Source organism: Prorops nasuta, unplaced genomic scaffold (assembly GCF_024137725.1).
Source record: "Prorops nasuta isolate Cenicafe-Biocafe unplaced genomic scaffold, Cenicafe_Pnas_1.2 PNAS00007, whole genome shotgun sequence".
Classification (NCBI taxonomy): Eukaryota; Metazoa; Arthropoda; class Insecta; order Hymenoptera; family Bethylidae; genus Prorops; species Prorops nasuta.
In genome coordinates this window covers 2435960-2448583 of record NW_027116804.1, presented here as the reverse complement: position 1 = coordinate 2448583, position 12624 = coordinate 2435960, and positions in this window count along the sequence as shown.

Genomic DNA, 12624 nt, shown 5'->3' with positions numbered 1-12624 from the left:
ATTAACCTGTTATCGAAGCTTTGAAGAAGATTGACAATTTTTTAAAATTGAAATAATGACAACGATAGGAAAGACATAAATAAATAATGCAAAGGAAGAAGATATCAGATGAGTATTAATTATAATAAAGAATTGTAAAAGTAATTGTAAATTGTAAAGGAAATATGCTTTGTGGTTATTTAACTTTTGTTACAGGGATTAAAACTTCTTTCTGACAAGACGATTATTAGAAAGCAGTATTTTTCTCCTGTTTAATGGAAAAATTTCTATTATTGAGTACTCTGACGTGGCGCAGTCATCCTAACACTTTCAAACTACATATAATATTGAAAGTGGTAACGTCTACCTGTCAAAAGGAAAAGAAGTTTTATTATAAGTTCATAATAATAAGGTAATTTATTTTTTATTGTTTTTAGTGGTTGAATTTTGTTAAATTATAATATAAAATTTACATATATTTATATCATACAGCATATATATTATAATAATTTTTTTTTATTTTTTTAGATTCAAGTGCATGAGGAAATGCTTTTACGCATACCCTAGCCTTGGCAGACTAGGAGTATGTGGAAAGACCCCATTAAAGGTCAAGACTCTCCTGGAGGGAGTGGTTTTTTGGTTGTCTTGAGAGAGACATCCTCAACCAAGCCGCCACCTCCAAGAATACCCACTAAAACCCCCTGCACCATCTGAAAGTAGGAAACCAACAAGAAACATTACGATTAATAATGTGTAAGCTCGTTGGACTCATGCTAATATTTTAAAGCATACCCATTTGTTGAGATGACCTCGTGGAGTCGACATGGCACAGAAAGAACTAAATTTTCACATATATGTGGCTGATTTGAAAGCTCGTCCCACATTCTTGTTACATGCGCTTTCAGTGCTTCTTTTGATCTTTCATTTTCTGGCCTCCAGCGTTTAACAATAATTCCCCAAATGTTTTCAATCAGATTTAAATCTGGTGATTTGGCTGGCCAATTAATTCTTTCAATGTCTGGATGCTTAGCAAACCACTGTCTTGTTATATTGGATGTATGTACACTGGAATTGTCTTGGATGAACTTGATGGTGGGTACATCCTCAATCGGATATCTTCTTCGTACACTTGGAAGCATATAGTTTTCTAACATGTTTGTGTACACAATCGAGTTCATTTTGGTATCTATTTCAACTAGATCACCTACACCATGTTTGGACATCCATCCCCAATAAGCTACACTTATTCGGTTACTTCGATTCATAGGTAACACATATCTGTCTTCATATCTTGCTTTAACCGGTCGCCAAACATGTATCCTGCCATCTTCGCTGGACTGAAAAACTTTTTCATCTGTCCAGATGACATCTTCCCAGAAAGTTTCGTTTTTAGACAGATATTCTAAGGCAAATCCTATTCTTTGCTGTCGATGTTGGTCGCTCAATTTAATTTTATGTGCTGCAGGGTGGCAATGAATTCCTGCCTCGTTTAATCTTCTTCGCACAGTCCATCGGGATATATTAACATCCAATTCGTTTAGCACAGTAGACGAAGGTCGAAACGGATCCTCGTTCATGACACTCACAATATGCCTGTTTTGTTCTTGAGTTGTTTTCCTAGGCCTTTTATTATTACTTCCTTTATCCATTAGACCTTCATATCCCTCTTCACCATACTTTTTGATCCACCTGTTAATGGTAGATCTATGAAGCTGTAGCTGTTCAGCAATATGTTCGGAGCTTTTTCCTGCCTCCCACAAACCAATTGCCTTTCCCCTTTTAATTAAATTTATACTGTTATCACACATATTTTGCACTGAATTTTTCCAAAAGCAGTTAAGGAGTTTTATAATAAGGTTAAACAAAAAAACAAGTGAATAAAGCAAGCAGTTTGTAATTTTATTTTCTTATAACAATAATTATAATAATCACTCATATTAGTCTGTCATTTGATTTGCTTAAACATTGTAGAAAGTTTTATAAGTGTTTCTCAAAAAAATCAAGATAAAACATGTCAGATAATCATTAAATATTAATTAAAAGGAGAAAGGCTACTGCTTGTAGAAATAAGGAAAAAATTTAGAAAATATTGCCGAACAGCTCTGCTAATTCATATATCTACTATTAATTGACGGATTAGAAAGTGTAGCAAAGCATTTAGTTCTTTCTGTGCCATGTCGACTCCATGAGGTCATCACAACAAATGGGTATGCTTTAAAATATTAGCATGAGTCCAACGAGCTTACACATTATTAATCGTAATGTTTCTTGTTGGTTTCCTACTTTCAGATGGTGCAGAGGGTTTTAGTGGGTATTCCTGGAGGTGGCGGCTTGGTTGAGGATGTCTCTCTCAAGACAACCAAAAAACCACTCCCTCCAGGAGAGTCTTGACCTTTAATGGGGTCTTTCCACATATTCCTAGTCTGCCAAGGCTAGGGTATGCGTAAAAGCATTTCCTCATGCACTTGAATCTAAAAAAATAAAAAAAAATTATTATAATATATATGCTGTATGATATAAATATATGTAAATTTTATATTATAATTTAACAAAATTCAACCACTAAAAACAATAAAAAATAAATTATCTTATTATTATGAACTTATAATAAAACTTCTTTTCCTTTTGATAGGTAGACGTTACCACTTTCAATATTATATGTAGTTTGAAAGTGTTAGGATGACTGCGCCACGTCAGAGTACTCAATAATAGAAATTTTTCCATTAAACAGGAGAAAAATACTGCTTTCTAATAATCGTCTTGTCAGAAAGAAGTTTTAATCCCTGTAACAAAAGTTAAATAACCACAAAGCATATTTCCTTTACAATTTACAATTACTTTTACAATTCTTTATTATAATTAATACTCATCTGATATCTTCTTCCTTTGCATTATTTATTTATGTCTTTCCTATCGTTGTCATTATTTCAATTTTAAAAAATTGTCAATCTTCTTCAAAGCTTCGATAACAGGTTAATTGAGGTTAATCCAGTTAATTTGACAGATACTAAAATTTGTCAACATGGCGCAACTGTGAAAGAGAAGGACAACACTAGAATTCTACGGTGCCGACAATAATTCCCTAGATAACCCCTCTCTCCTCAGTTCCCTAGTACCCCTCGCCTGACGCAAGATTTCTGCACCCAACTGTATAACTGCTGCAGCTCCGGATCTTTAATGTTGAAGCATCGATGACAAATGAGCCCCGGGCTGGCAACATCTCCATTTAGCACGATGCGGGCACCCCTTGTGCAGTATACCTTGGCTGGTCCCTTGATGTAGAATTGCTCCGACTCCATGATTGGGGATACTGCACTTCGGAAGTAAGGAAGCTGGAAGGGAAAATCTGAAATAAAGGGTGGTTAGTATAGTTGCAGTTTGTTAGTATCTGATTAGGTTCTAGTTAAATCTAAGAAAGTCGAGCTATGATTGTGCGGTGCACTGGGAGTGTAAGGGTTTGGTCTACTATCTCGCCCCTCGAGATCGTCTCTACGAAGGTCCAAGGACCTTCGTGATCTATGTAGAGTAGGATACAATGTCGATTCGGTGCTGGAGCGTGATCCTTCGGGAGCTGCTTCCTCGGTTCTCTCCGCTTCGTTGTCTCCTCTTCTGGCCTCTGGTTCAGGATTCCGCCTCCTCGCAACAGCTCGGTGCAAAAGCAAGTTGGTTAGCGAGTTCCAACATGCCCCCACTAGGTGAATTCCCCATCCATAGGCTGCGTGTAAGGCGTAACAATGCAACAAGGTGTCAAGGGTCATCTTTATCACGACGTATACCATGTATATTCCCAATAGCCCGGGACTAGTGGTCCCGAAAGTGGTCATCCCCATCCAGATTTTTCCCATGGTGGTTTGGGTAATTTTTTCTAGTACCGTTTCGTCTAATAGATGGTGTATAGATATACCCTCCTCCATAGATGGTCGTCCCGAGAAACTCCTGATGATGTTATTAGTTAAGGCCGGTCTTTCGGCCGAGAACATGATATGGTCTCGCAGCCGGTCGATGTCACTCTGGCTGTATATACCGGAAGTAGCCAAGTTTCCAGGTGAGAGGTACCTCCAGGTGAGGCGGGTTTTTGGCTTCAGTTTTTCTGGGGCACTTACGTCCAAGGCTTTCGGCAGTAGGCGCACCCATCCGTGTTCGGTCAAATGTCGCGTTGGTAGGACACTGGAGCAGTCTCTTTTCGTGCCGTATCTCTTTAAAACCCTTGACCTGGGGGCTAAGAAGTATGACTCATTGAGGTAGGTCACTGGGAGTTCCAGAAAGCAATCCGTTGTTTCCCGAATTTCTACTCGCACGGGTATGCACTTTATCACGTAAATGACCTCTCCGGCCGGGTCTTGCGGTGTATCCTGGGCCTTTCATAAGGGTATATGCGAAATCAGTGGGGTTGGAGGCAGCGGTTGACAGCGTGATTTCCAATAATTGACGTTCCATATCGCACTTTTGTCTGATGATATCTGCATATAATGAGTTTACTTGGTTACGAATGTGCCTCTCTACGTAGATAAACTTTGAGTTTATATAGGTGAATAAGTCCATATTTTCGACGGACATGTCCCGGGATTTCGGGAAAGTATTTCCTGCTTGAGTTTCCAATATGAATAGCTTAGGGTGTTCGGTGCGGTATAGCTCGTATCCGCATATCTTCAGGCTGGTTGTACGAGTCAAGGCGAAGGTAATGTCGTTAGAGATGACAGAAGATTTCAGGTGCGTTTGTTGACCCGACCTCCTGAATTTTCTGGGCTTTGCCCTCATATAGGACATCATACCCAGAGAAATCGCAGGTACTGGAAGGAGTTAACTGCGAGTACGTGTTCCCGTCCTGTACATCCATGCATTCTAAGTCTCCAGCGTGGCATACTGTACCGGAGGGTAAATTGATCTTGCCGGTAGGCGTTCGTAGTATGCTTATCCCAGACTTCAGCGTAATTTCTAATGACCCCTGGACGATCACATTGTCCCAGGACCCGTAGGTATCTGCATAATATGTTCCAATACATTTCCCGTCGTTGTCTATTCTCCCTGCGGCTATGATCGGCCTAGATGTGGTGGAGTTTGGTTTCAGATCCGATATGACTATACGGTCGTTAAAGTAAAAGACGCCGGTGGAGTGCATGGTGCGGCATTGTTGTTCGTTGATCTCCTTGATGTATGAGACGAATCCATTATGTACCTCAGAGGTGTGCGAGTGCATGCCACAGTATTTTACAGTCCGTGAATAATGGACCAAACATTGTATGATCTCGATGGGCTGATAATCGGCGATTTGGAGGACTTGGATATAGGTAGGAGTGGTTTCGGTTTGGATATTCTTTATATTGCAGTCGTCTACATCTAGTAGGCTGATGGTGGTGACATTTAGGTGGGGCCCTCGGCAGTCATAACCGATCAGTCCCGTGCAGAGATGTACGAGTGCTAAGATGAGGGGGATGCGGGGAGATGAGATGTACATGATGTGTCCTGCAATCCAGGAACATCCTTACTTAGTCTAGCCTTATCATTATGTATTATGCGCAATTTATTCTTATAACTAATTTTAAGATTGTTGTTAGGGAGAGTTTCTAAGACTTCGAAAGGTCCCTCGTATTGGTTCGCGAATTTTTCAACTCGAGGTTCCTTTATCACATATACCCAGTCCCCTTCCTTGAATGTGACAGGTTTGACACGTGAATCATAATACCTTTTATTTCTTTCCTTCGACTTTTGTAAATTTTCTCTAGCCAGAGCTTGAGCATTATTAACACGATAAAATAGTTCCGTAACGTACTCAACGTACTTATGCTCGGTAGACTCTTCTAACGGAGGGTCCGATGCTGGAATCCTAGCTATTCTACCGAATATCAATTCATAGGGTGTGAACTGGGTACTCTCGTGTACGCTAGTGTTATACGAGAATGTGGCGGTCTCCAGCCACTCATCCCAGTCGGTGTAACTAGTGTTAACATAAGCTTTTAAATATTCCACTAGTACATGGTGAGACCTTTCCAAAGACCCGTTTGACTGTGGATGATAGGCGGTAGTCCGGAATTGTCTGATATTGAACTTTTTTGCTACGCTTTTCATAATACTAGATAGGAAGTTTGACCCTTGATCTGTTAGTAAAGCTTTTGGTGCTCCGAATATACAGATGCACCTTTTCAATAGTCCCTGTGCCGTTTCTACACTATTGGCAGCAGGTAATGGTACCGCAATTAGGAATTTCGTTAAAAGGTCCTGCATTGTTAAGATGTATTTGTTTCCCTTAAGGGTCTCAGGTAACGGTCCTACGATGTCTAAGGCTATTTTATTGAAAGAATTACCGGGCGTGTCCGTTAGTATCATTGGTTGTTTTGTTTTTATTCTTATTAGCTTTCGGAGTTGGCACCCTCTGCAGTTCTGAATGAATTCTTGTATATCTCTTTTCATAGAGTGCCAATAATAATATGGGCGCATCCTATTATATGTTTTTGAAATGCCCTTGTGACCCCCTATTTTGAATTCGTGATACTCTTTGATTAAGGATTTGCGCGCTCCACTATCGGGTGTTATGACTAATTGTTTACATACTGTGAAGGTTATTTTTCTTCCAATAAAGATTCGTTTTAATAGGTTCATGACCCTTTTCCAAGGGACGTCATCTATCGAGTCGGTTTTGGCTATGCACAGTGTTTTAAATCTGAAGGTGTCTTGCACCTGTAGTAGGGATTGCAGAGCTAAATTTAAATCTTCGTCTACTAGTAATTCCTTGCGTTCTTTCTTTATTGGGAGAGTTACAAGAACCTTGTTATTTTGGTAAACTATATGAGCGTCACTTAGAGTCAAATCCTGATAGGAGGGCAAAAGGTTTTCCTTGTGTAATTCCTGCGCCCCATTATCAATGGGTTCCCCTCGACAGTCAGTGAAAACAACGATGTTATCGCGTTTATTGGCTAAGCAGTCGCGAGTTTCGACAACCTTAGGTGATTCATTGTTTTCGGATATTTCGTCTTGGCCAGGATCGTCTATGTCGTCTGTCGTTTCGGCGCCGGTTAATTCGTCACCACTAAGGTCCCCGTCAAGAATGCAAACCTCTCCTTTGTCCGCCGAAAGTGGTGTCAAGTACCCGTCGGTTTCATCTTCGCTACAAGTCAAGTTTTCACGAGTCTCGTCGTCATAGTCTAAATAGTACGTTGGGTCCTCAGTCTCATGACTTCCCAGAGGATTAGGTTTGTAAGGCTCGGGTTTATCGGGGATAAGGTAATAAATAACACGACTGGAGAGAACGCACGACGATGGATTTCTCGAGAGCGCGTCAGCGTTGTCGTTTACTTTTCCAGGCTTATGCTTTATTTCAAAATCGAAATCGGATATCTTTAACCACCAATTCCAAAGCCTCGAAGATTTGTCTTTAGCGTTCTTTAACCAAACCAGCGGTTTATGATCGGTAATAACCATAAATTTATGGCCATAAACATAATGACGGAAAGTAGAGATAGCGTAATGGATGGCTAGACATTCTTTTTCTATTGTAGAGTATTTGATTTCGATTTTGCTTAATACCCGCGACGCGTATGCAATCGGCAGATCTTTGCCCACCTCCCCTTGGCTCAACACGGCCCCTATCGCGTAACCGGACGCGTCCGTTGTCACTATAAACGGCTTATCGAAATTTGGGTATTGGAGTATAGTAGCTGTGCACAGGGCGTCTCGCAAGGTTTCGAAGGCTTTTTGTTGTAAATGTGTCCAAACGAAAGGTTTTGCCTTTTGTAATAGGTCAGTCAGGGGTTTGGCAGTTTTCGAGAACCCTGGAATAAACCGTCGATAGTAACCCACAAGTCCCAGGAACTGTTTTATGTTTTTAGGATTCTTGGGTAAAGGGAAATTTTGAAGGGCTTCGACCTTTTTGGGGTCTGCTCTGACTCCGTCTTTACTAATGATGTGTCCCAGATATACTACCTCCTTCCTCAGAAAATTACACTTTTCCGGCTGTAATTTAAGGTTAACGTCTTTTAGTCTTTTCATTAACCTTTCGAACTTTACCGTATGTTCCTGGATGGTTTTGGCGTAAATTACTATATCATCCATATAAACGAATAGTTCCGTCCCCTGTAATCCCGCTAATACTGAGTCCATAACGCGTTGGAAAATGGCAGGCGCATTCTTCAACCCAAAAGGCATTCGCTTGAATTGGTAATGCCCATAGGGGGTAGAGAATGCGGTTTTATGGGCGTCCCTCTCAGACATTTCGATTTGATGAAACCCTGACGCTAGATCTAATATCGTAAAGTATTTGGCATCTCCTAACTGGTCTAAGATTTCTACTATATTAGGCAAAGGATATTTATCAGCAACTGTTTTTTCGTTTAAATGGCGAAAATCTATAACCATCCGCCAGCGTTTATTGCTGTCCCCGTCCTCTTTCTTTGGTACAATCCATACCGGGGAGTTGTAAGGAGAGAACGAAGGTTCAATTACGTCATGATCTAATAGTTCCTGTACCTGCCGGTTAATCTCGGTCTTATGAATAGGAGGAAATCTGTACTGTTTAGTATGGACAGGAATCTCATCAATGGTATCGAAAGAGCATTTAGCCGTGTTGGCGGGTCCCAATTGTCTCCCCGGCACCTTGAAATTCTCTATATGTTTCGCGACTAAGTTTATTACATACTCCTTCTCCTCGGCATTCAACCCCTCTAAATCTAGTTCTAATCCTAATTCTTTATTACTACTAATTCGATTAATATTCCGAAATTCTGGAGATTCGGTGGATTCAGTGGATTTAGAAAACTCAGTGGATTTAGGAATCTCGGTGGATTTAGAAAACTCAATGGATTTAGAAAATTCAGCGGATTTAGAAAATTCAGCGGACGGTGGTGCTTTGCTAATCACCCCGTTATATTCGAGAAGCTCCACAGTAGGAACTTCAGCCAACACATCGTCTTCGTTAACATTAAGGGCAGCGACATGGGCATACCCTTCGGAATTGGTAACCAGAACTTCTCCTACGTATAGCCCCTGGAGGAGATTAATCCTGGGGACCCATCCCTTCTTTATTTCCGGGTTACCTATTCGGAATTTAAAAGGGCTACACGTCCTAGCAGGCAGTGAGATTAACTCTGGAATTTTAAACGGTATGGTGATGCCGTTCATCTTCAAGCATTTATCCTCATAATTAATTTGCACTTCATTATGCGCAAAAAATTCGTCCCCGAGGATTCCATTGTATTTAATAGGAAACGAATCTGAAACTACGTGGAACTTGGAAGATGTTCCAAATAGGTTTAGCTTAACCGAGCCCAAAGTAGCTAACCTTCCTTCCGTAATCCTTGTTAATGATAGGATCTCGGAGTTATCAAACCCGTGGCGTGGTAGTTTGTGGAGTTTTATAACATTCACTTAGGCTCCCGTGTCTAGCAAGAATTCCGCAGTGTTTAGCAGCGAATCGGTTATACACTCAACACTCCGGTGTTTGTTGCGACTTAACTTAATAGTGGCAATTTTTAACTCTGGCTTAGTGAAGGTCCCGGCAGGTCTGGATCTAAAAAATGTCCGGGTTGAGGCTCGTTATTGCTATTGTAGCTGCTCGCATAATTATGGACGTTTTCGCCCGGGTATTGTTCTAACGGTTGTGGGGGTTGTTGATATTCGTTCATTGGGGTTTGAATTGTTTCGAGGGTTGGTTGGTCCGATTGCATTAACCTCACGGGGTATTGTCGGTTGTTTCCCGGGGGAGGGTATGAGGAATTGTATCGCGGGCCGTTAGAGTCATTCCACGCTTGGTTACTCTGGTTCGTGAGGTTCGGCCGATTATTATGATTATTAGACTGATTGGGTGTGAAAGGAGCGGCCTGAGGATTAGGATTTTGCATGGCTTTTTTGTAAGCGAGCTTCCTACAGACCGATACATCGTGACCCGGATTTTTGCAATAACGGCATATTTCTCGGGTTTCGGGTGGTGAAGGGTTTTGAACATTCCTCCCGGTTTGGGGGGGTGTTGATGTTTGTCGCTGTTCAGTGATCCCTGATCTTTTTTCTGGCTGCAAATCGCGATCTATCTCGACGGCGTTAGAAATTGCCTCTTTTAGGTCCCCGTATCTAGAAAGTCGCACTCTTAAATGCAAATCGTCCCGCAACCTGTTAACAAACGATTTTAGGATGTCCTCTTCGTGCTTTCGTATAATGCCAACTGGTGGCGAACCCTGCCATTCGTCCTCCACCCCCTCTATTAACGCGGTGGAAATTAGCTTAAAACGGCCTACATAGTCGAGTAGGCTTTCGCGAGGCTGTTGTTTCATGATACTTAATTCCCCTAAGCACCGATTTACTGACTTGGTGACCCCAAATAACCTTTTTAGGTGATGTTCGTATTCTTCGTACGAATCGAACTTGGTTCCCAGCGTAACATTTCCGGCCACTCCTTGCAGATTATTAGCCAGAAGTTCGACGAAGGGCCCGTGCATCTCAGGGGCTACCTGCGCTTTGACCTGTCTACAGCTAGCCAAGTATTTTCTGAGGACGTTGCTCTTGCCATCGAAGGGTATCACGAATTTTATTGCTTTATAGGGGTTCAGGTATGGTTCCTGTGAGTTCACGCTAAACGGGGTTCTTTTCCTATCCATCCTGTCTCCATCGTATTCTGCCGCGCGTTCGCGATCATTTCGGACTATGAGACCCCTTAGTCTATTTATAGTAGCCTCTTGAGTCCCTTCGCGCCTATCTCTTTCTTCGATTTCTTTTTCTAGCGCGTAAATTTTCGCACGGAGTTCTTCCGTCTCCTCAGGGTTTCCCTGCCTCGCGGATAATACTTCAATCGTTTTTTCCATTTCGCGCATTTTCTTATCCCTGTTTTGTCTTTCTGTCCGCAATAGTTCGACTTCGTCCTGCGATAACCCACCCTTTTTCCTTTCTAATTCTAGTTCTAGTTCCTTAATCCTATGATTGCTATTTACTAATTCCGCCTGTAATTGGTCGAAATGGACTGAGGTCACACCTTTGCCGTTGGACATTTTCTTATTTATTTGGGATTTCGTTAATTTTCCGAATCGCGTATCCCACTTCTGACACCAAATGTAACGTCCTGATTCGCGGGGCTGAATTTACTGTACAAAACCCCGTGCTGTTCGCAGAATTACCGTTTCAGGCACTATACGTTAGACTAGTTTGCCCGGGACCGGTCGCGATTCGAAACGTTGGGTAGATGGAAAGTTCAGAGATATATACCTTGTACGTTGAGAAAAGGCTTCCTCGTTGATGATGGTGATGGAAGGATGAGAGAAATATTGACACTAAGCCCACTTTTCGAGATTATCAAATAATATAATTATAATAGAGATAGGATTACAATTAGGTAAAATAATGAAGTAAGTATTAATTATAATACTGGATACAAGTAGTACAAAAGAAATTAGTACAAATCGATTTTGGAAAAAACAGTGCGACTTGGTTTAAAGAAGGGCCATTCCACGTCAAAACAGACAGATTTCGGAGTACAACACCGATTTTTTTCTTAAAAATATGTGTTAATATATAAGAAAATACAAGACTTTTGGCGCTAGTTTGAGTCAAAAATCTTTTTTCGTTTCGGAGATACGAGCTGTCAAAGTTTGCAGTTTTACCGTTTTTGGTAAAAACACGTAATCTTTAAAAATTTATATCTCCTAAACGAATAAAGATGGAAGACTCTGGCTGGAACGAGTGTACTCAGAAAGAATCATACTTTATTAGAAAAATATAAAAAAAGACAGTTTGTTTTAATTGGTTAAAACTATTAACAATTAAAATAAACATTTGAATTAACAAATGTGTTGTCATGCTCTGACAATTATAAAAAAATATCAGGAATGTTCCTTGGAATGTCCTCTACAAAGAAAAAAATTAAAACGCGTATACTCTCTTGGTGTTCATAGTAAAAAAAATTATTTTATCACGACGCGCACGGCCAGTTAGAAGTAATTAGAATGAATGAATTATCTAAACTTAATTGCTATGTTTCCTTAACCTAGCGCTGGGCTCTCTGACCTTTGGAGTGGGGGGTGCGCGCTGAACTAAGGCGCATGACTTAGTTCCCCCCACTATTTCGTTGAGATCGGTTGGTTGCCATAGTATATGCTCCCAGAGGAAGAGAGAGACGTTACCGACGTTACACAGGATTAATCCGGACTGGATTGAATTGAGCCGATTGAACTCATAATGGAGAAATTGAGGATGCTAAGATATAAAGACGAAAAGTGGGTTTAAATTTAAAATGTTGTAAGTACAATTTTTATTAAACAATATTAATTGTTGCGTAGCCAAAGAAGTAATTTTACTTCACTCTTTGCAGGATAAATCTAATATAGTAAAAGAATACGTATATAAGAATCTGGAAGAAAGCTGCGTAAGTAAATTCTTATTCCCGATACAACTACTCCATTAGATGAAAGTAATTCTCTTTTTAATGCAGGTTACATATACAAGATATACAGGATAAGCTTCGGCTGCGTTAACTTCTGTGTATCTCCTGACACTTTTCAGATATACCTTCTGACATACATTTGGAAAAGTATACCAAATTTTACTGCGTAAGTGATGATTTAATATCCTAATATGCTTTTACTGCATTCCATGAAAAGTAATGCTTATTTCTCTTTATAGGTTACATATAACAGATATGCAGGATATTTTTTCTTCTAATCGAAGGGCCTA